At 34.2% G+C, this 24,077-nt stretch overlaps 1 protein-coding gene across 14 annotated transcripts in view; it reads left to right on the top strand.

Annotated features, from left to right (window-relative positions):
* LOC142977085 (uncharacterized protein CG43867) overlaps positions 1 to 24,077 on the top strand; it is a 353,930-nt gene that overhangs the window by 125,213 nt on the left and 204,640 nt on the right. The gene's annotated exons all lie outside the window — the stretch shown is intronic.

Below are 24,077 nucleotides of genomic sequence, written 5' to 3'. Positions count from 1 at the left end.
ATTTATTGGCAAAGATGCACCTAAGTGCACCGTGGTATCGACTTGGGAGTACAGAATAGGGCCATTCTTCATTGTGTTGTGTTCGTTTTTTAAAAGGCTGTTGACAATAAAGGTAGTCGTTAGGAAAATTTAGATGAAAGTTTTGTGTTGGAGTTTAAAGTTTTAAAATATTTATAAAAGTAAGTTTTAGGTTTCTATTGATGTTTGCGAAGTTTTGACGCAAATTTAATGACATTTGACATTGAAAAGAAAAAGATTATAAATTGATTTAATGCAGTATTCTAATTCAATTATACTTCAATGTTTTTTTAAATGACTGTAGTATTGTTTTTAATAGATCCATGACATAGTACAGTATGTTAGGCAAGGACTAGGAAAGAGTGGTACAGAAAAGACTGAAGTTTATTATAAAGAAATTATACTACAGATAATAGATATTCAAACATTCTTCATTTTCGGTAGTCGTGTTAGGCATGTAAGGAAAATTGGTTTCACAAGGATATTAGGTTGTTGACCCTTCCACTAAATTACGATCTAAAACGTTGGAATTCCAAACATCCTTGTTAGCAGTCTATTAGAATGTGGCCTTAAAATCTATTAGATGAGATATAGGTTAATGAACTCTAGGAAATTGGAATAATAAAACATTATTAATATTTATCTAATCATCGCGACTACACTAGAGTAGTTTTCTAGATTCTTCTTTCCTTAGCAGACCGGCATTAGGTAACATCTCACAAGTCAAAAATACTTTCATTGAACATTCATCAAGCAATTCTATAAGTTTAATAGAATAAGACTATTAGAGCCCCTTACTAACATGGCTGCTTTTCCTCCGAGAGTAGCCTAAAAATACAGAAAATCAGCAGCTCGTCAGAAATAAAATTCCATTACCCACCTACAAAATCGTTCACCTCCACCCCCCATTACAATAATTACACCCACATTCACCACCTAAAAATAATTGCTCAATTTAGAACATTTCCCTCCAAAAACAATATTTATTTTACCACATATTTAAGCGTTCATATCGCTAATTGCGTCAATCAATTCACCCTTGGAACCGCAGCCCTCGCCCTTCCTTCATAGATAGCACTCAATGTAAAAACAATATCTGTAAAGTATTCATGACAAATCGTGGTCTAACGAAGAGAAATAACTGTGTAAATACTGTGTGTCTTTAGCCTGGGGGACTTTGAGGTGGGGTGTTAGATAACGCGATTATGTAAAGGTACAGTAAAGGAATGAATATGAAAATGTAGTATTCACCTAAATATACATATAAAATGTAGATGTGTTAAAATGGGATTCAAACAAAGCTTTCTAGTCTGTCTATCAATAAACACAGAAATGGTAAAGAAAAGAGATCTTTATACATAGATAATTCAGTGAACCTTGAATGATCAATTCAGATTTTTTTGAGTTACTGCTCAAGTTATTTGAACAAAATGAAAATAATATATAATTTAACTACATCTGTGCTTTAATGTCCAATTTTATACAAAAGTAACCGATAAAAAAACTTGTTTTAATAACTACGATTCGATTGCCGTTATTGCTTACTTCAAACTAACTTACTTACTCATAACTTATGTGGTAACCAAACCTTCGCGGTCTCAAGCCCAGTTCACGACCGATTAATAAAAAAATCCTTAAAGACAAAACTGCAGATTTTTCTACAAGCAGTATACAACATTTCCCGCTATTCTTATCACCGTTCTCTCCGCTTGTCGCTACCACTAGCAACCCACCACAAAAGCATCCCCACAGTGGGGTTGGTAACTACATAACACCGTTTAGATTGATGGCTGATGCAATTTGCGACTGACTCGGATTTATTGACTCAGATAAAAGTACTGCCTACTTGATAATGCGGCCTTTTTTGATAATATACCTCCTTTGATAGTGGGATTTCGGTTCATTGTTTCGGCCTGCTTTTCGGGTGGGGTTTGTTGATTAAAAAGGTTTGGAAGGGTTGTGGAATTTAGTTCAGGAAGGGGTTGTTTCGAATATACTGTTTGTTTTTCTTGACGGGTAAAGTTGAAATGTGTGATAGAATGAATATGTGTATGTAAAACACAATTGTTCCACTATTGAGCAAGGTGGATCTCCTCCTGATAAGAGAAAAAGGTTAAGCTTCAATATTTTTACTAAAAAACAAAAAAAAAATAGCTATAGATACGGCTTATAATCGTGTTTATTAGGTATTCGTTTATTTCATTCGTTTATAGTATCTAATGTAAACCAAATTTAAAAAAACTTGCAACCTTTCCTCGTTTTAGTGCAATATTTCAAACATTATTTTTAAATGCAACTAAAATTTTATCCCGAGTTAGAAAAAGCTTCTGCAAAATTTATTTTCATAGAATAATATCTTCAATAACAAAGAAAGTAGGTATATTTTCAAACTAATAGAGGTAGCCGGAAGGTTTCCATTAAGTCTAGTTTCTTCGGGATCATAGCTTGCGTTAATTGGTTTTAAATTACTTCCCCGAGATTATGACGCTATTTTCATTAGAAGTATAGCCTTCCCGGTGTATAAATAAGTTTAATAAGAGGATATTAACTTGTATTTATAATAATAGGTAAATGTTTTTCTGTGTTTATTTATTAGTATTTTTTTAATATTGCTTAAATATTACACTACTTTTTATTAAGCATGTTGGAGTACAGATTGTGCAAAAAATTATTAATAAGCATTATAGATACAAAATAAATTAATATTACATTATTATTTTCTTTTGTAGTCCAGTATTTAAACAATATTTCTGCCTAAACATATTTCACCGCCCCTATATTTTAAAAACTTGCACGAATTTTACTAATTAATTTTAGACCCATTCTGATTATAAATATGAGAAAAACACCTGTGTCAAGACACCATTGATAAAAATTACATCGACAAAATACAAGCTCAGCAACTTCTAAAAAGGTATTATCATACTTATCCACATACATAATAGAACTTAAAAAAAATAATCAGTACTCAAACAAAATCCCACAAAAAGCACATCTATCTGATCCCGCCATAAAACAAGCGATCTTGCCAAATATCTTCCACCATCAATCTAATTCATGTAATGTAAGTGTAAGGTACCGCAGGACAATTTCTTAATCGTCGTGGGTAGAGTAGAGACAAATCACCGGCGTCGTTGCACTGAGTTGCGGTTCGAAGCTCTAGGGAGAGCCTTGCTGCAGTTGTTTGTGGTGCTTGTTATAAGATATTAGCGGGTAATTAGTGGATTATGTTCTTGGGCATGTATTTTCTGTTTTTTCGTTGTATTTACTAGTTTTCTTGGTCAATGAGTGTTTTTTCTTGTTTTGTTGTTTTCAATTGATGTTTATAAAAATCTTCTGCTTGCTAAAAGTACCACCACGCTATATTCGAAATCTGTTTCTGGTATAAGTATAATAAAATTGTTTTAAAGTTATCATCCCACTAGTAAGGTTTTAATTTTGTGCTTAGTTTCACAGAATTTCGGTATTTTTTTTAAGCAACACAAAGTCAAGGTAGTGTCAAATCTTATTTTGTACAGTCAGCTCCAAAAGTAGCTGATCATACTCAATCTTTTGAAACCCTATATACTGAAGTGTGCTCATTATTCCACAAAAAAATCAGGTAGAATGAGTTGGAATTAAACATTTCAATCAATGACAAATGTTTTTACCATGGAATAATGTGCACACTTTAGTATATAGGGTTTCAAGAGATTGAGTATGATCAGCTACTTTTGGAGCTAACTGTACTACTTTCAATTTGGAACTTTATGAATGTAATCATAATTTCGGCATGAGATACTCAACTTTGAATGAGATACATTATACAGTTCTTTACACACATCTCTGACTACATACTTAAAGGTATAGCACGAAATCGCTACCTCCTCTAACAAACACCGCGTACACAAGGGGACAACTGCAAATTGCGGTAAAATGGGTTGTAACGCTCCCTGCTGCATTGACTTTGACGGATGTACCGACGTTTGCGCACCTAATAAAGTAATGCGTTCCGATGTTTAGTCGCTTACCACTTACGACCACGTGTGGGGGAGAACGAGCGATTTTTAGACGAGATTTTATTGGGTAAATTGTGGTTTTGTGGTTGTTTTTGGATGTAAAAATCAAGTTTAAACACTGAAATGGCACCAATTTCTGTAAAGGATTTCGTCAGATAGATAGATATTCTCTTAATGCCTTGTTTTTTTATGGGTTTCATGAATATGGTTTAATTAATAGAAACATAGCGAATTTAGTTAAGTGTAGTGTAGTATATTAATGTCGGATTGTGAGTCCAACGTTCTTTTTCCTCTTTTCAAAAGTGCTTTGAAATGTATACGCGTAATGTACTTCAAATTGTGCGTGTAAATAAACAGATGGTAGCAATAATTGTGACCAACGTTGATGTATAGACACAGACGAGTGTGCCCGGTGCCGTGTGTGCGAGGGGTGAAGATAGATGATCGGCACTGATATTGAGATAGATCGTGTTTACAATTGTATTTAGATTGTAGTTTTAGTGTGTGGAGTATAGCGTTAACGTTGCGTAGAAATTTCGATAGTATCGAGTTGTCATCGACTAAATGTCATAATCTCGATACGATTCGATAAGTGTAAGAAGTCATTATTTTTCATGTCGTCAAAGTTTTTTGCACATTATGTAAAACAAATGTAATTTTTCTTTTACTTATTTCAAACTTGTACTTTTGCATTTATCGCTTGTAACTGCTGTAAAAAACTGAAATATGCTTAAAATATGAAAGGTAATATTACAAAAACTGTAGTAGAAAGTAAGTATTAGAAAAGTCTATATTGAAAGTCTGTACTAAATTCCCTTAAAGAAACCCCATGACGGTACCATGCATCTTGTGTTCATGAAATATGACTCAATATAGGGCGGATGCAGTACCTACCGTCTGATGGGAGAAATCGTTCACCCTTGATGTACGACTCGCGCCGCGGGTAAAATGTTACTATGAATGAAACAATGAAAAAGTTTGCGGGAACAAATGAGAGATTGATTTGCTTGTTTGGTTTTTATGGCTTTTTTCTACAGAACATTACTAGGGGTATAGCTGGTTATGGTTCTGTTTGCCAGGTAAAGTTCCTTAAAATTGAGCGAAATCGTAAACCTATGATAGAAACTTGTGATAGCAGATATTCTTGTTATCATAGAAACTAGCTTTTATTACAATCAAGCAACTAGTAAACATTTTATTTGTTTTCGGTTAAGCTCTTTAAGTGCAAGCCCACAGGGTACTTTTAAACAGCAAGCTAGCAAGCAACATTATAAAATTGTGGCCGAACGGAGCCCTTACAATATTTGCAAATACCTTCAAGATATAAGTTCATTTTGAAAATTTTAAATGTTAGTTACGGGCGAACGAAACTGTAGAAATCTTATTTGACTAATGCTAAAACATTTATCCACAAAAAATATGGTACAAAAGATAGTTACTAAAACTGTGCATATTGATTATAAATCCTTAAATATCGACCCTTAGACTTAAAAAGTTAGCTCCTACCTTAGGCTCTATCCCACCCTATTAAATAATACTCAAAACTTCCCAACAACAAAGTCACGTTATGAAAAATGTGGTACTTGAGGCGGCAGGTGTTGTGATGGCACGAATCATAGAGATCACTCACATGTAGTGCGTGAAAGTAGGGGGTGAAATGTTCTCGGTATAAAGTGCGTGAACAGGTGGGCTTAGGTACTGTGTAGTGATGCACGGTCGTTTGTTTTTTAATAGGTGTAATGAGTGCGAGGTGATTGATGTGGGAAGAGGTTTGTTCGCAAGTGAAATATGAAAGCTATTGTACTCGTAAGCAAGCTAGGGACATGTTGGAACTTATAAGCAACCATAGAATTTGAGTAAATACTGTAAGGGTTTATTTAAAAAATACATCAAATTTTTGGCATAAAGTCTTCAACTATCTCCATGCAATTTTTTTTTTGTGGCGAGGTTCAGTGACTTAACCGAAGCGTCGCTCTAGTTATAGACATACATGTTACAGGCAAACAAACTTTTTAGATAATATTAGTATGGACAATATTTGAATTTTATTTCCTCCTCTTATTTGTTTCTATCATTTATTTGACAATAGAAAAATCACCCTTCAATCAAATCAAAAGACACAAAATTTGCAAACATTATAGAATAAACACGAGTAAAGCCGTGATAAGTGGGTTGTATACATTAATTGAGCACTTAAAATAATAACATGAGAGTGTCAACGCGTCCCCCTGTGACGTATGTGTGACGTATATCCGTTAATCAGGTTTAGCCTCCATTAGCCCACGTATTGAGCTTACGTTACGTGAACAGATGTAGTTTGCCACTGTTCGAATATTATTATATAACCGCCTTTGTGAATTAAATGAGATTAATTTTTGGTTTCTACGGCGTTCGCCAGAGGTGCTGATATAATTTTCATATATTTGTTGGTAACTAGCCGGTTATCGATATTCGATAGTGGTAGAGAATCGGGTTTCAAATTTATTTTAGCACTATTGGTATAAATCTGTGTGACTTCTTTCAATTAAAATTTTTGCATAAGATATTTGCGGGTTTTAAATTGGTATAATATGAAAATCGTGAATGACTAACTATTTCTTGTACAAAAAAAAACAAAATCCATGTTGGTGTGATGAGACATAATAATAAGAACAATTTTAAAATAATTGTGACTTAAAGTGACGTACATCGATAAACAGTGATTCTTATTTATTGATACTCTCACACCTTTCACGATCAACGGACGTGATGAAATAAAACTAGCTTACATTCTCTCACGTGCAAATAATATCAGGAGTTAGATGGTAACTACACACGGTTCGTTTGTGCGATCCTATCTCGGCAAATCGCGTTTACGTCACAAGCTATCACACTGATTCCTCCACGGAAAACATTAGAACATTGGAATTCTGTTAAAAAGAGGAAAACCTCGCCGTCTTTGTGCAAAGTGCAGATTATCTGAGAGGGCTTTGAGTTGATTTTCGTGTACTTTGATGAGTTTTATTTATGAAAAATACTTTTGGTTTGATTTATTAGTGAGTAAAATACAGCTTAGTAAAAATATATACACCATGTTATTCTATCAATGAAAGTTTGAAGCAATAATGCATTTTTTATTTTATCCCAGACTACTAAGGCTGATTGTTTTCAATAATAACTTTTCAACGAACATATTATATTTAATTTCATTTTAGTATTATTTAAAATTTAAGTTCTTAGGGTTGGTACAGTACAATGCTTTTTTTAAAAGCCATTTTTGAAAATTACCCATTTTCAACAGAATCCTGCCTGCAACAATATTTCCTTCATCATTCTACTAAAGTCACATTTCCACACCTACAATATTCACCTGCAAGACTGATATCGTGGCGACGGCGAATTGAATTGTGTAAAACCTTTCACAAGGCTTTTATTCAGGTGCGAGGCATGCACAAGCATGCTTTGAAATTGCAATAAAGCTGCAATCACATGCCCTTCAAAGCAGTCAAAGTGTCTTTTTATAGGAGACGACAGTGTAACACAAGGATGGTCGAAAGAACATCAGACGAAATTTTGATAGGAAGTTTTCCAAAAGATTTTTTGGTTTTATTATGCTTGATAAATGCATGAAGCGGATTTGAGACTTGAGGAACCAGTTTACAATTTAGAAGCTGTGTTAGCTTTTCAGAAATTGTCTTGTTTTTTTAGGTTTTAGAATATTTCTGAATGTATAGAGGACTTGAATATAAGTTGTTAAAAGCAAATTTTAAGGTACGAGTACATAAAAATGTACTCCAAATAATATATAATAAAGGTTTCCAAATACACAAAGGCTTTAGTTGCTAAAAGTTTACTTGTAATAAACCTAATATCTAACTCATCATGGAAAAAATGTCCTAAAGCCTTTAGATTGTTTTAAAAATACAACGCCTCATAGTTTCATAACTCATTAGCAAGCGTAACCACTTCGTAAAAAAATCTATCTCCCGCTATCACTTCCCTCTTGTAATCTCGTTCAACCCTGCATAAGTTGAACAGCCAACAATTTTCAATATTACAAGCGTATAAGATTAAGTAAACCTTCAACACAATCCAGTTTGCCGCATCCAAAGCACAAACAAGATTGTAACTGCAAGTTATAAAGCTTTTGCTATGGAAATTCAAGGAAGATGCATGCAAGAGCCGTGCATAGTAGATTGCATGTAAAATTTTGATTCAGCACATCCTTTGTGAGAGTATGGAGTCTGTGGATTTATTAGTGTTTCTATGCCCTAGATTGTAACGTTTCTTATCTTGAAAGGGAATTTTAAACAAATCAGACAATTCAATTTGATTGTCGACTGTTTGTTTTTGTTAACAAAATTTGTGTTAAGTCAATAATAGTGTTTGGGCATCGGTTTATGAAGCTTTCCAAAGAAAGTTAATCTGTGTTGTATGTTCAACGTTTAAACATTTAAATTTAGATAACATTTGTATCAGTCTTCAAGGCCATAACGCAATTATGTTCTGTTCCTACTCCACAACTATATGCATCAACATAATGAAGCAAACTTACCTTCGCATTTGCTCTTAAAGTCCCTTTCAACAGCACCCAAGGGTTGTAGGCCACCGTATTTCCATAACAAAAGTATCAAACAGACATTAGTCACAATTAAACTCTAAACTAAGCAGGTACAACTAAACGCTATAAACATTGAACGGAGGGCTGCAAATTTTCAAATCCTCCCGGGCCCAATAACTACGCCCTTCGCCAATTTCGATTTAAATTCGGCAACGGCTAATAATTCTAAAGTTCGCAATATGTTTGTTTCACTCCGGCCGTCGTGATTTCCTACTTGATTAATTGGTCTTCTTATATTAGTGAAGTTGTTCAGCTTGAGTTCAGTTAAGATTAAATTCGGCTGAGATTTGTTCAAGAAGTTTACTGCGTCAATTGTTAATAATGTAGATTTTGAGACTGTTTCGTTGCCAGAAGGGTGATTTCCTACCACTATTAAGCTAGCTATTAAATAAACATCATGATTTTTATGTGAATATTTAATCAGCGCCCCAAGCGGACTTTGAAAGAACTAAATTTTGACACGTGATGTCAAACGTCTAATATTCGATTCGAAGTTAGAACCGTGTGTAGGAAATAGGTCCATATTTCGGTTTCCATGAAACTCGGCCTAATAATTTCACCTTTGAAACCGTGGATGAATACACTGTTGTTTTGCAAACCTGTATTCGTGGAATTTGGTTCACTAGTTTTGATATTGTACACCGCTCCGTTGCAGTTTGTACACACGCAATTTTGACGAGGTAACGAATATTGCTCCAACTGGCGATTAAATACTGAATCACATAAGTTCACTATGTTAGTTTGTACCTTCATGCAAACCTTTAGGTTTCTAGAACATTCTACTAAGAGTCAAAATATTCATTAGATTATTATTGATTATTGATTGCTTTGCCTTTAATGCTTGTAACTTCTCTTAAAATTGCGTATGGTGTCTTACAATCATATGAGCTTTATTGCAAATACGTACATAATATTACATCTATTATACCTGAAGTTGTCGACAGAGGTGTATGAAATACATCCGTATTTCGCTTCTAATAGTACTGTATCGACCTGAATATCGAAGCTGGAACCTCGTGGCCACCAGTCGGATATAGGTACAAGCGGCTCACGTCACAGAGACAGCCAATTTATTGTGAAGAATATTTCAATTAAAGCATGCAAACATAATCTTAACATCATTGTGTATTTTGTTCTCAGTATCATTTCAAATTGTGTGGATATTCAAAGGAATTCCTTAGAGGATAACAAGAGAAATGTTCCGTCAGAGGATATGTTTGACATTGCCTTAAGCCATTTATAATAATTCGATACGTAGGAAGACTTGTTCGGAAACAAACGGAACGAGTAATGGGGTTAGTTTTGTGGAATAGAAGAATATTTGTCTTTCAGAACTATAATATAATTATATAACTAAATTTAGTTGTGATTTTATTCCTTTCTTTAGTAAGAATTAAATGGTATCATTGATTCATGACGACACACATTGTGGGATAGTTAATAGAAATATTCCACGCGGAAAATAAATCGGATTTTAACGTACTTGAGAGCACTAATTATGGCTCATAGTTTAAAATGACAAGTACTTGGCGAAACCGTAATACGAAAGCAATACGAAGACGATTGAATAAAACTAGGAAAAGGAAAGGAAGTATAAATAATATATACAAACATACGAATTTATTATAAGTTTCTATAAATTCTGTTCCTTTATTCGTTTCAAAAACACATTCGATTCTAAAAATCTTAGTAGCGACGTGAAAACATCCTAAAAAATAAGCAGCCTTTTTTCCCTCTTCGGACGCAGTATGTTATCATGTATGAACAAAAAAAACATTGTTAGTTTTTCCGTATTATTGTATAAAACAGAGGGCAGCACTAAACGTCCCGGTGCAGTTTCCCACGCTAGGCAAACATGGCAGCCCTTATTGAAAGCAAACACCATTAAACTGAGCACCTTCGGGCGTTATTCTTTAACGGACGCTTTTTAGGGTTCCTTATACAAAGGACAAAAACGGGATTCTTTACTAAGACTGACACAGACACCGGTCCGTCTGTTTGTCACGAATCGTGGTAGCTAGATAGCATTTTTTTTACAAATTATTTCTCTCTGTTTCGGTCCGCTGTAATAGCAAATACTAAAAACAGAATATAATATATGTTAAAGTTTATTCTTTACATGAATTTTCCTGTTCTTTTATACTTTGTACGGCACTCTTTGTGTGTTAGTACGACATAGGCTTGGCTGGTTTTTTCTGGAAAGTGGAAAGCCTCGAAAAAAGCGGGGGAGAAGAAATTTAATTAATAAAAAGGTTTAAAACGAAGATTGTTATCTTAGGCCCGTCCGTCTTAGGGTTGCTTTGTTAACATTCGTTCATGATCGGGCTCTTTGTAATCAGTTAATTAAAGGAAAACAGTGTCATTGTCACGAGGTTTTTTGCCGGATATTTTGGGTCTTAAAAATGAGGAGCAAAATGTGAATCAGAATTAAGCTTTTATTCGGTTATTCCAAAAAAATCGTTATGAAAAGATGTAAGGCGCATGGGTGTTCTAAAATCAGATGTTTGTTCAGTTATACTTAAGAAAATTATATGAAATAATTGATGAACATTTAATTTTATAGTAGTTACAACGGTTATTTATATCTTGCAATATACCAGATAATGAGATATTACCATATTCTAAGTAAAATTTCGATTAAATAACAGATAAATAATCCGTTATGCAAGGCATATTGTTAAAGGGGCCAAGAAACAGAATTAAAAAATATTTTACTCACAAAAATTAAAAAAATATTAGTTTTACACTAAATTAATAATGAAAGATAGTGTGCCCGTATATTTTGTGGCCACACATGAAAACCGAATGTTGGTTTTGCAAGACGTATGTGATTTTTTAAGCTTGTTTGAGGTTTTAGGGGCCATCGAGTTTTTGTTGAAAATATTTTTCCAATATTTCCTTCGATAAAGTAAAGAGAAACTGCGTCACGGCACTCATTGAAAATGTTTCTTTGAGAGGTAAAAGGTTGCTAGTAAATTAAAATCCCCACCGCTTCTAATTAGTCGGAAGACTTTTTAAAGCATTTTTAGTTTTAATCTTTATTTATTTTGTATTAGTGAACTCTACCGTAGGATAATTAAAATGGAAAGGTAGAATTTGACGTACATGATTATATTATGCTTACAATCAAGCTTTGTCCATGGGCGTTAGCAGAGACCAAAGAACGTCACTTCTAATTTTCCCCATTTTTATGTTTCATTGACATTCATAAACATTAAGGAAATTTAAATATCTGTCGATCATTATTTTTGTCACTGTCTTGTAAAAAGCAGCCTGAAAATCAAATCTCTCTCTCTATTGAAATTAGCACGATGAATTACATAACCTTAAAACATTATTTTAAAACATTTTTCAAGAAACCTTACAAAAATCGGTTTCTTTTTCTAAAAAAATTCAAACTTAAAATTTCCAGCCTTCGTTATCTAAGAACTAAGTATTATTTAATTTACTTAGGACCGAAACTGTTTCCTTTTAGCACTGAAAGATGGCTATCAGAACTAATGAACGTGACTTTCTTCGCCCTTATCGATGTTCTAAATTCTTCTACATTTTTCTTTGAGACCTAGAATTTTAGTAAATTTAAATACTAACTTGGAGTTTCGTAATCTCTATAAATTAAACTTAGGTAGTTTGGTAAATGAAGGTTCTCCTTTTGATAAAACTATTTTGATGTAATTAGTATTTTGTCAAATTAGGTAAAGATGAAAGGTGTCTCGAATTGTATAGGTCAATGACATTATTTTTAGGTAGTAATTTATTGTTAGAAAATGTACGTACTATTTAGTTGATTAATTTTTATTTACTTAGCTAAAAGTTGACACTAGAGACAGAAAAAAAAATAATTCATCAATATTGTACGTTGCTTATTATATATAGCACAGATACTCGATAGTTTGAGCTTAATTATAATCACGTAAAATACATACAATTTCCGTATTAAAAACAAACAAAACAACACGATACAAATATAAACAATTTAATTTCAATAATGAAATAGTCAGTAAACACAAAGGACTAATAGTTGTCACTGAAACGCGCCCATTACAGCAATCACGTCATTAATATTACGTAGCCAAGCCCACTTTTGCCCACTCATGCCCACGCTTGCCCACACTTGCCCACAGTCCCAGATGTGCCATTGAAAAAACGTTCGCTCTATTAAATATGTAACGGTCACTTAGGAATTACAGTCGGCCGTATTAAAAGTGCTGTAAGTGGGTGATGACGTCACACTCGTGACGTATGCAGGCTTTTAGGCGGTCGTAGTTATGACGTAATTTTATATTTATTGTGGTTAATAAAGAGATAATAAATATTGTTTTTATGGTAGGCTTTTATAAGTTATGAATCTTATAAAAGAACTAAACGGATAAAAGTTGTTACTACGGAAAATCAAGGCTTTTCTGTTTGCTCGACCATTTTTCTTCTTTGTCAATTATTGTATTTAGTTTACTGTCGTTAGGTTGCTATCCAATATTAAGAAACCAAGTGGTTATTCTTCAAGCGAGCAAAAGGATTTCGTTTAAAGACTTTTCTAAAGATCTTAGTTAAAAACGATTGTAACCGATTTGAGATTTTTTTTACGAGATCCGAGGACGCATCAAAAGCTGTTTCTATTTCACCATTGCTAACTGGAAAGCGCAACGCCTATTAAATTTTTTCTTCGTTTAAGGACTATTATAAACCATATTATTCAGTAGCCAAATTAAGACAAATAATTCATATCTAGAGCCAGACATGACACGAAATTGAACAACTCAAACAGCATTTTTTATGCGGCTAACAATTAGTAGTATTAATACAAGCAACACGACACAAACGTGTCCAGTTTGTACTGAATTTTACACTGGAGTGTCGTTACAACGGCTGTGTTTTTGTTTCATTAATATTATAGTTGTACGTCGCTTTGACGGCAGTTGATGGGCTTTTTTATGGTCAGGGCGTGGTTGACTATTGTTAAGTTTCGTAGTTACAAATGCTGGATTGAGTTAGTTATGTTGGTGGTCGTTTTTGTATTAGGAAATATTAGTATAAAATTAGATTGTATCCGATGATGTCCTGCAAATATGGTGCTTAGTACTCATAGTCCTGTATGACAAGATGTGTGGATGCGAATGAAGCAAGTTTATAGAGATCGTAGCAAGTTGCATTCTTTTGTGCCTCTGCGTCTTCCTGCCCTATGAAAATGCCCGATTTTATGTATGTATGTGATGATATGATGTTTTTGGATCCCAACTCGCACTTAGTTTGATCGACCAGACTCCAAGATCATTTCGGTAGGAGCAGCTGTCCCAACAGTTTGACAGTACCTAAATCAAAAGTATTTTTGTCTGTTTGCCTGTCAGTTCCACTTTCAGGCTACGCTGAACTTATTTTATTATATTTCTCATTATATCAAATAATCTAGATAGTAGATAAAGATCTACGAAACAAACTATCCAACGTAAGTGATAAACCAGTTCCTTAAAGCTATATTCAGTCTTCACAATAAAAGTTTGCAATAATCAAAATGAATTATGCATTACCATCCAATTTCCATGCAGTTTCAGTTTATTAAGAAGTTATAGCGAGTACATTCCTGTGTTTACCACACCTATATATTCCGTAACTGTCACACCGCCCAATATTTAAGCACAGTTTATTTCACTTAGTGACGTAGAGTTATAACCCTTAATAATTCGAACATGAACTGGGGTGATGTGGAAATCTACAATTTACAACGCCATGTTGGATGGCATTATGCAACGGTACACAATTGTGAATAATGAGTACTGTCGTTCTGCATACGTCGTCATCTCGTCAGGCTCGTGACGTGCGTAATATTCCCGTATTTACCGGATAATGTGCGGAATTTCTGGCCTTAAATTCTACGGACATAGGATTTTAGTCGGCTAGGAGGCGATTTGGATCTGGTTAATTACTTAACTAGTCCATCTGACCGCTTCTATTGTTAGTCACTTTCTAATTACTTTTATTCTTGCAATTTTGAGTACTAAGTATTACTTATAGCTGACCCGCGCAACTTCGCTTGCGTCACCTAAGAGAATGAGTCAAATTTTTTCCCGTTTCTGCTCCGCTCCTAATGACCGTAGCGTGATGATATATAGCCTTTAACCTTCCTCGATAAATGGGCTATCTAACACTGAAAGAATTTTTTAAATCGGACCAGTAGTTCCTGAGATTAGCGCGTTCAAACAAACAAACAAACTCTTCAGCTTTATAATATTAGTATAGATTAATTACGTATTTTTAGGTTACTAAAATAGAGCATCGCATTGATATTTTTTTATCTATACTAATATTATAAAGCTGAAGAGTTTGTTTGTTTGATTGTTTGTTTGTTTGTTTGAACGCGCTAATCTCAGGAACTACTGATCCGATTTGAAAAATTCTTTCAGTGTTAGATAGCTCATTTATTGAGAAAGGCTATAGGCTATATAACATCACGCTACGGTCATTAGGAGCGGAGTAGCAACGAAAAATGTTACAAAAACGGGGAAAATTTTGACCCATTCTCTTAGGTAACGCAAGCGAAGTTGCGCGGGTCAGCTAGTATTAAATATTTATGAACCATACTACAATGCGATATATGAGATGTACCTAATAAACAATTGAAAATTACTTACAGTAAAACTTAAACACAGCTACTCTAAGCCAATTACAAACCAAATGCAGATTGCTTCAATATTCCCTTGCATCTATATCGTTCACCTTAAATTCCTAAATGAACGTCACTTCGCATACACTAATGCAAGGTAAACATCCTAGGAAAGTCACGAGGGAGTACAAAACTTTGTTTTTCTCCGGACGGTGTTATGCAAAACTCCACAATCGTGAATAATGAGAGCTGTCGCGTTCGACGTACATCACACCGACGGCAACGGTTATGCCACAGTTGTGTGAATTTACCGGTTAATGTAGACAATGACGGCAAATTTTATTTGGACAATAGAATTGCGAGTTTGAAAGTTATGCCTTATTTAGGTTTGTTTCGAATTTTCTTCAATTCCTGTTTAGAAATGTATGTGATTATTGTTTGGAAGTTTACAATTCAATATTTTTCCCCTTTAGGTTTAATTATTCTTAAGTGCGGATGAGAAATTTTTACACAAATATTTTTAATATCGCTCTCTTTTCGCCTAGTCTTATTTAGGTGTTAGGGAGGTATTGTACCAGACATCCATACATAAAATCACGCCTTTTTCCTGTAGGGGTAGGCAGAGACCAGAGAAGGAAAGACAGACCAATTCGGATTATTGTATTTTGTTTTATAATAGTTCCCTTGACATATAGGTAGTATTTCAGAAAATTTATTCATAAAAGCGTCTAATCCAGCAGTAGCTTTATAGACCATCTCAATTATGCACCTAATCTACCTCCCAGCATAAAGTCCCAACAAATTCCTAAAGCCAGGTGCACAACTTTGACAAACGCTTCAAAATAACGCAAATACTTCACACCGAACGCATACACGGCGCAGCCGAAACCCGCTGTCGGTCGTAAAAGCGAATTGACAATTTAAATTTAATCTACTTTATGGAGCCGACGGAGTTACGCCTTACATGCACTATTACAGTGTTATAACATTAGGTTATATTTTTATTTTGATTATGTGAGTGTTTCGGATGGAAAGGTGTGGAAGGTTTTGGGGTGCAATGTGTGGAACTGGCCTAATATCTTAATAACGTTTTCTGGGGTATTTTTTTCGGTAAACTCTATATTATTAGATTATAAAATTAAGATGTTCGTATTTTTTTTTCTGAAGAGTCTTCATGAGTATTCCGTTTTATTGATGGGTGTTGATAATTTTCATAGTTGAAGTATATGCCCTGTATTTATTTTATAATAATAAGTATGAAGTATGTAAACCGTCAATCTATAGATTTCTGGACTGTGTTGGCCTCCCCTATACAATTCCACAACGGCAGTAGCGCAATTCTGTTTAATCTGTACTGTCGAGTATCGAGAGTTTGACATTTAGAATGTACTGCCAAAATAGTGCCTGCGACGCCCGTTGGAGGCGCCGATAATATTTTCATATAAAATTTTTCGATGACAGGTCGGTTGTCGGAGTCGATAGTAGTAGAGAATCGAGCTACAGGTGTCGAAATCTACTTAACAGACTACTGTTATTGTATTTTCCAAAATATAATTTATAACTATGATAATTTTCACAGATACAATAATGATAATGTAAATCACAGTATATTCTATAAATAATTATCGTATATTTTCTTGTTACAGGTAAATTGATCGTCTATACAATTCATCAGCTCACATGTCGGAGAGGTATTGGTATCACTTGAACGTAAGTGGGCGTCGTATGAAGCAATAAGGATTATGTCAAGAGATGTACGGTAGAAATGGTAGAGGACTCTTAACATGGTATGACAATCGGTTATGTTCATGACAAGGATGTCTGTGCTGTGCTGAGCTAGTTTTGAGCATCTAGAATGACTTAGATGTTGTTGTGAGGTTCTATTTTACCACCATGCGTATACTCGTATATATTCAAGAAAACAAGCCATTATGGAGAGCCAAATCTAATGAAAGGCGACTAATTTTACTCAGGATTAGACCTGACAACTAACTATTTAATTGTCAACAATATTAGTAGCTCGATTCTCTACCACTATCGACTGCCGACAACCGGCTAGCTATCGAGGTTTGTGCGAAATTTTGTTCAGCGCCTCTAACGGACTCTGTGGGAATTATTTTAGCAGTACATTACAGTTAATAATATGCGAGGAAGCCTTGGTGTACGGGATATCGCGGATAAACTGCAAGAGAACAGGATGAAATGGTATGGACATGTTAAAAGGAGACCACCCGATTACGTTGGCAACCAGGTACTGGAGCTGTCCGTCCCCGGAAAAAGACCAAGAGGGAGACCCAAGACCACGTGGACAGAAGTGTTGCGCCGAGACATGAAGGCATGTGAGGTTGAGGAAGACGACGTCAAGGATAGGGCGAAGTGGAGGAAGAGTGTAAGGAAGGCTGACCCCACAACCATATGGGACGAATAGCCAGGAAGAGAGATTACAGTTAATAATAATACGTACAGTAACCCGATTCTCTACACTAGCTACTGTCGAATATCGAGAGTTTGAAATTTTAAATGTACTGCAAAAATACTGGAGGCATTGATCAGATTCTCGATAGCTAACTGATTGTCGATACTAAATAGTGATAGAATCGCGCTACTGATGTTAGTAATTTAAATAGAATTTTTTGATAAGTCATGATAGGTACAAGTTATGCTTATACATTGCGTTAGTTAAGATCACGCAAACAAAGCCGTAGGCTTATTCTAATAAATAAAACACTCACGTAATAAATATCATACATCAATTTCTACTAACAGATCTAATACCCTAAAACATCGCAATTTATAACATGTCACATAACAAAATATCGTCTGTTTGTGTCCTAGACTTGCTAGACGTTCAGCAAGTCTTGACTAATGTGGCGCCACGGCTTGACTCACCATGCTTGTCTGAAATAACGCTAACGTTTTGTATAAATCATGAGGAAAATAACTTGCGAATGTTATGAAATTGTGAACGTTTGGTGAATTTTGTTTGAATTTGGATTGGGAATGTGTTTTCTTGATTAAATTAAAGGCAGCTTTTGGAATAATACACAGGAATAAACTAGTATACAGAAATATGGACTATGGAGAGAAACTACTTTAAAAGTTGAAGATACGATAATGAACTGAAATAAATCTTATGTTTTTTTTTGCATAATAATGGTTGCACTCAAAGGTTTTTTATAAATGCCCACATGACCATAAATCTAACTCTCTTCTGAGCTACTTTCAGAATAGAATTGAAACAGTTTTCGAAAAAATAATTCGAAACATATTTCACGCACTTCATTTACCCATAAATCTATATCATATTCCCACTAAACACCAAACTAATGCATTGCATCTTTATATTCTATAGTATAATAATTTCACTAACCATTTAGAAATGCATTTCAAGAATAGTATAAAAGCTTTTATACGTTTAATATCGCGCTAACATCATTGTGGTGAGGACAGAGAATAGGTTATCTGTAACTAACGGCTCTTGGCTGCGTTTTATGACGCCGCTGAATTTCATCAGATAACTCACATAGAGCCCTTGGAATTTATTAATGTTTTGTTACTGGACCTAAAGTTATACGTTTAAGAGGGAATTTTATGATAATTAAACGGTATTTTTATTATTATGATTGTTTATTTATTTGGTCTGTCTGATGTCTTGATTGCCGAGACGAGCAAGGTGTTACTGCGTAATGCAGTTTCTGTTTGAATTTTCTCTGTAGTAGCTACGACTACTAAAGATGAAATGTGAGTGCATTTTATAGACCCCCGCTAATATATTTGGGTATGAGATCAAAGTCTCGTTTTGGCCCTTGGATTACTTTTATTGCTTTAACTGGTAATGAAATCGTTACGTTAGTTAATACGTTATCCCACAATACTTGAACAATTTCTAATCTAAGCCGAATTTTATGAGTCCAATACGAATCGACTAAAAATACCATAACGTGATGTTATGGTATATTTTACAAAAGAAAACAGCCAAATAACAATATATACCTTCAAAGAAATACATCTTTAAACGTTGCAAAGAGAATAAAAGCTATTCTTAAGGAATCTTTAGCGTCAAGGCAACGGCTTCTATTGATCAAATAATAGCAGCAAACATTTTTCGCTCAACATTTTGACCTAGTTAGCATCGGTGACAGCCTTGAGGTGCGTGATGGGGGTTCGATTCCGGGAATGTTAGGATGTAAGGGGTGATAAGTAGGACAATAGTGGAAGGTAATATTATCGTGTTTATGTAGATTGGTGACAGTGTGTCTGATAAGAAAGTTTGACGTAGTTGCCTTTGATAAAGTTTTTCAGCCTTTGTTCCTGAAATTCAGCGTCATATCCTTGAAATCTTTTCTTGACATGTAGTGGAAAGATGAACATTAAATTTATCAGGTGCCATTTTAGAGTGGTATTTAAATTGTATGGGACACTTTATTCTATAACACCAACAAAGAAGTGTGTTTAAAAAATAATTCAATGTTGTTGATAATATTAGGAGAATACTTTTGATGATATAAGGCACAAATACAGCCAAAGTATTCTCTAAATACAGTAAATTGTATTATTTGTAGTTTAGTTCTTTTTTGAAAGGCAAAACTTTTTACAAAAATAACAAGTAGGTTTATTTTTTTATGTTGTTCTAAAACAAATACATCTTATGTTAATTTCTTCTCCTTTCTTTCAAGATATTTGCGGAACAATCCCGGTCTAGTGAAAGGGGATGCCATTAAAAATCCCATTGAGTCGCGATAGGAGTTGTCTGACGAAATCACTTGCAATCAATATGCTGTATGTACACCATAGATCTATGGGAAGGTACTAGATGGGATAGTTTTTATAGGAAAAGTAGTATTTGTAGATTCTTTTGTGTAATTAGTTGCTCCTAATATCGTACTTATCTTCATCAATACTGGTTTTATAAATGCGTAACTGTGTTTGTTTGTCTATCACAGGTAAACAGTTTAACCGATGCATTGAGTATTTAGATTTCGATACAGCATCAACTTAATTAGTGATTTAGGAACACATAAAGAACATATGTTTGTCACATTATTCAATCCTTCACTCTGAAGCTCATCGAAGTTGGTTCAGTAGTTTTACCATGAAGGCGTAACAGATAGGCCCACTTAACCATCACATTTATAATATTAGTTCATCAATTTACACGTACAATAGAAGAACGGATGAACTAAAGTTTCAAGTCACTGTTGCTATGTCACACTATAACTTTAACTCCATGTTCCGATCGCAGTTTTATAGCGTCGGACGTTCATTATGGTAATAGGGGGTTTGGTTTCATCCCCTCGCCTGAGCGCTACTCATTTTTGAGCTCCGTGACGTACTGACGAACGTGAGTACATGTCCTACTGATTGCTAGTTTACAGACAGTGTTTTTCATGCTTTTTGTAAAATGCCCTTTCTGTAGCGCGATTTTCTATTACTTTAAACTATTGACAACCGCTAGCTATCAAGAATTTGTATGATAAATGTGTAGAATATTTTGTCTGAAAATCGGATCAGCGCCCGTAGCGGGGTCTGTAAGAACTATTCTTGTAGTACATTTTAAATGTCAAAGTCTCGTTGCTCGTTAGTATCGACTGTAAATAATCGCGCTAAAGTTTGTTATTTTGACCTTGTACATTGTGACTTGGTAAAATACTAGGTGGGCTAAGATAGGCCATGAAAGAAAATAATCAATATTGAAAAAAAAAAAATTGACTGAAAAAACATGTTTCCTATTTATAAATTTTACTGACCTACTATTTTAGACCATTAAGCTTAGTTTTCACCGCGTCAAGTCTGTGCAGGTTTTACTTAACTTAGTAGTGTATAGAATATACTATTAAAACGCACATATTCTATCTATTGGGTTACATTTTAAGATTATACAAGGTTAATAGACAAGGTCAAATATCAAATAATCTTGCTTTTATTTCCCAACAATGTAATTTTTCATATTAAATAAGAATAATGAAGACAAGAATACAATTTATTTACAAACTAAACAAAAGACAAACAAAGGCGTTCAATCTTCAAGCATACATTTAATTATATCAAACATTCTGTGTTTATTTGTTTAAACAAAATTAATAAGTTTTGTATATTTGAAATACAATATTAATGTAAAACAAAGAAGATTGTTGCGTCTAGACATATAGTCCTATAACTTCGTAGAGAGCCTTGAATGCAAAATACACGGCTGACACGAGGTACACTCGTCGACTTTGACGATCGTGCACTAATGGGAGGTACCTATGTGTGTATTTAAAAAAAATCAAAACAAGCGAAAATATAAAAATTATTTAGATATGCTATAATAAAATATATTTTAATAATACTCCACTGTAGGTAAGCCTGTATCTTTGAGTCCCAGTATTTAGACCATATTGATACGTTTTACATGCTGTTTATCATTATCTTTAGTAACGGCAATCGAATATATTGTATATCAGCTTAACCTTTTTTCAAACTATGTTGGACTCGGCTTCCAGTCTCAGCGGATGCAGCAAAATACCAGTGTTTTACATGGAGCAACTGCCTATCTGACCTCCACAACCCAGTTACTTAGGTATTAACACTACCCTTCGGTAAGACTGGTTGTCAAACTTTCAAGCTTCTGACTACTGTTAACGACTGTCAAAGATCTTCGAAAATTACGGCCGTGACCCACAATTCAACGTGCCTTCCGAAACACGAAGGAACTCGATATGTGTAAGATGGTCACCCATCTACAGAACAACCTCGGCAAGGGTGGCTTATCCTCAGAGATCCGCGCGGCTGTCGTTAACTAAGCCACGAACTCTACGCAATCGAATATCAGCTTCCATTTATTTCCCAAATCGTTAACACCGTTCTAATAAACAAGGCAGCGGTAATAAAAAACGGCTAGTCGAAATGAAAAGCTTCAATAAATACGCGTTTAATATATTTACGAAGTAGACACATTTATCACTGTGATAGCATCGTTTACAGTATTTATAACAAATAAATAAATTCTTTACTATGAACTCGATGCCATATTTCTTTCGACGCAATTAGAAGTTTTTTTGGGTGTTTGTATTAGGCCGAAAATCTGCCGGCTGACTTTGCATTGGGCTGTGAGTAAGCAACTAAATTTGTTGTCATGTAATACCTCGTAATTGTTGCCGTAATTCTGAATTGTAATATTTTCAACTGTGCTGTTGTATCACTTCTTAAATAACGTTTAATAATCAAGGGATTCAAAATTTGTTTTAAACTTTTAATATCAGTAAGTTTGTGAATAAAAGTTACTTGCTTTTCAGCTTTAGCCAATTTTAACATTGGTTAAATTTTTTTTTTGATTTTTTTTTTTGCTTTTGTATCTTTGTAACCATTGGGTTACAAAGCTACAAAAGCAAAAAAAAAAATCATTCCATTATACTTTGTACCCGTGCAGTCGTTTAGCCACAAATCATTCGCCTTATAATACACGCGCCTACCTTCAGTATTGAATTTAGTAATGAGAAAAACTTGGAAGCCTAGCCCGAGTTTTTGTGTTACATTATTGCCTTTTGGTAACCCTCCGACAATTTTTTCGTACAATTTATTGTGAAGTCACATGCACTGGTGTGATTTGCTACTATTTGTCATTTTAGGGTTCACCCGTAAGTTGTCCTAATAGAAGTGCGGTTTGATGTTCATTTTTGTGCTTGTGATATTTTAGTATTATCAATTGTCAATTTGACCGAAGATTAAAAAGTTCTACAAACGGTTAAAAAGTTTATTTTGGAATAAGATTCAGATGACTACTGAATAGCAATCACCCGATGCTACTGTATTTCCACAGTAATGCTACGTAAGGAATAATATAGTACTTTACATTAAGACAATGGTAGAAAAGCGCCCTTCAAGTCAGTGTTATTTTACTGTGTTTATTGTTTTTACCGTTCGTGTGCACTAAGCGTTACACAAAAAAATAATAAATAATCTATTACTTTACTCTTTCTTCCACTTCTAACGGACTCCCAAAAAAATTCAAGCCCTATATCATAGTAATAAAAACCACAGTCAATGGGTAGCTTAGGGTTGATTCTACAAAATGTGTTCCTGTACAATTCGGACGTTGACTTGTTATTGCTAACATTTTTCGGTAATTAGGGCCGGGACACGCATGGCTTAGTTAATCTACAATCTTAAATGTTTCGGTATTTTTGTGCAGGTATGCTTTAATTTGAGCTATGTGTCATGTTGATAAGATTGTTTGATTATCATAGTAAGTTATTGTTGCCTTAACAATTGTATTTTTGTTGACATACATAATTGAGAGGCCTGACTTTACTACTAATTTTGTAAATGCGAGAGTATTTAAGTATGTGGTTAATATGTTAAGTATGTATGCAAAAACGGACGTCACGATTGGTATAAATTTTGCCTAGCTTTTTTTTATTTTAAAGTTCGAGTCGGCTTCCAGTCTTACCAAATGCAGCTGGATATCAGCATTTTACATAAATGTCTATTGAACCTCCTCAACCCAGTTAAGTTGGTCATAACACTGAATTTTCTTTTATTTAATAATATTGTTACTTAATAAACTCGGTCTCAAAAATGATTTTATTTTAAATTAACATAGCGCTACCGATATGTCCACTTTACTTTGCTCCTGATTTATACTATTATAGCTAAAAGGATTTTTAAGTCTTCAGTTTTCCGTTTCTAAGTCTATATTTAATTCATGATCGCTGTATGTGGCTTTGAAACAGTTTTCCATAAGCCCTGCAAAGCATAGAAAAATCCTTTGCTAGAATATTCTCATACATTTTCAGTAAGCAAACATGCTTACTGATTATTTTCAAAAATACTTGTTTATTTCATATTGTGTGTCTCTGTGGCGTATCAGCAGTAGAACTAAAAA

The sequence above is a fragment of the Anticarsia gemmatalis genome, chromosome 12 (assembly GCF_050436995.1).
Source record: "Anticarsia gemmatalis isolate Benzon Research Colony breed Stoneville strain chromosome 12, ilAntGemm2 primary, whole genome shotgun sequence".
In the NCBI taxonomy this organism is placed as follows: Eukaryota; Metazoa; Arthropoda; class Insecta; order Lepidoptera; family Erebidae; genus Anticarsia; species Anticarsia gemmatalis.
Note: the sequence above shows the minus strand (reverse complement) of the source record. Positions and strands in the feature narration are given on the sequence as shown.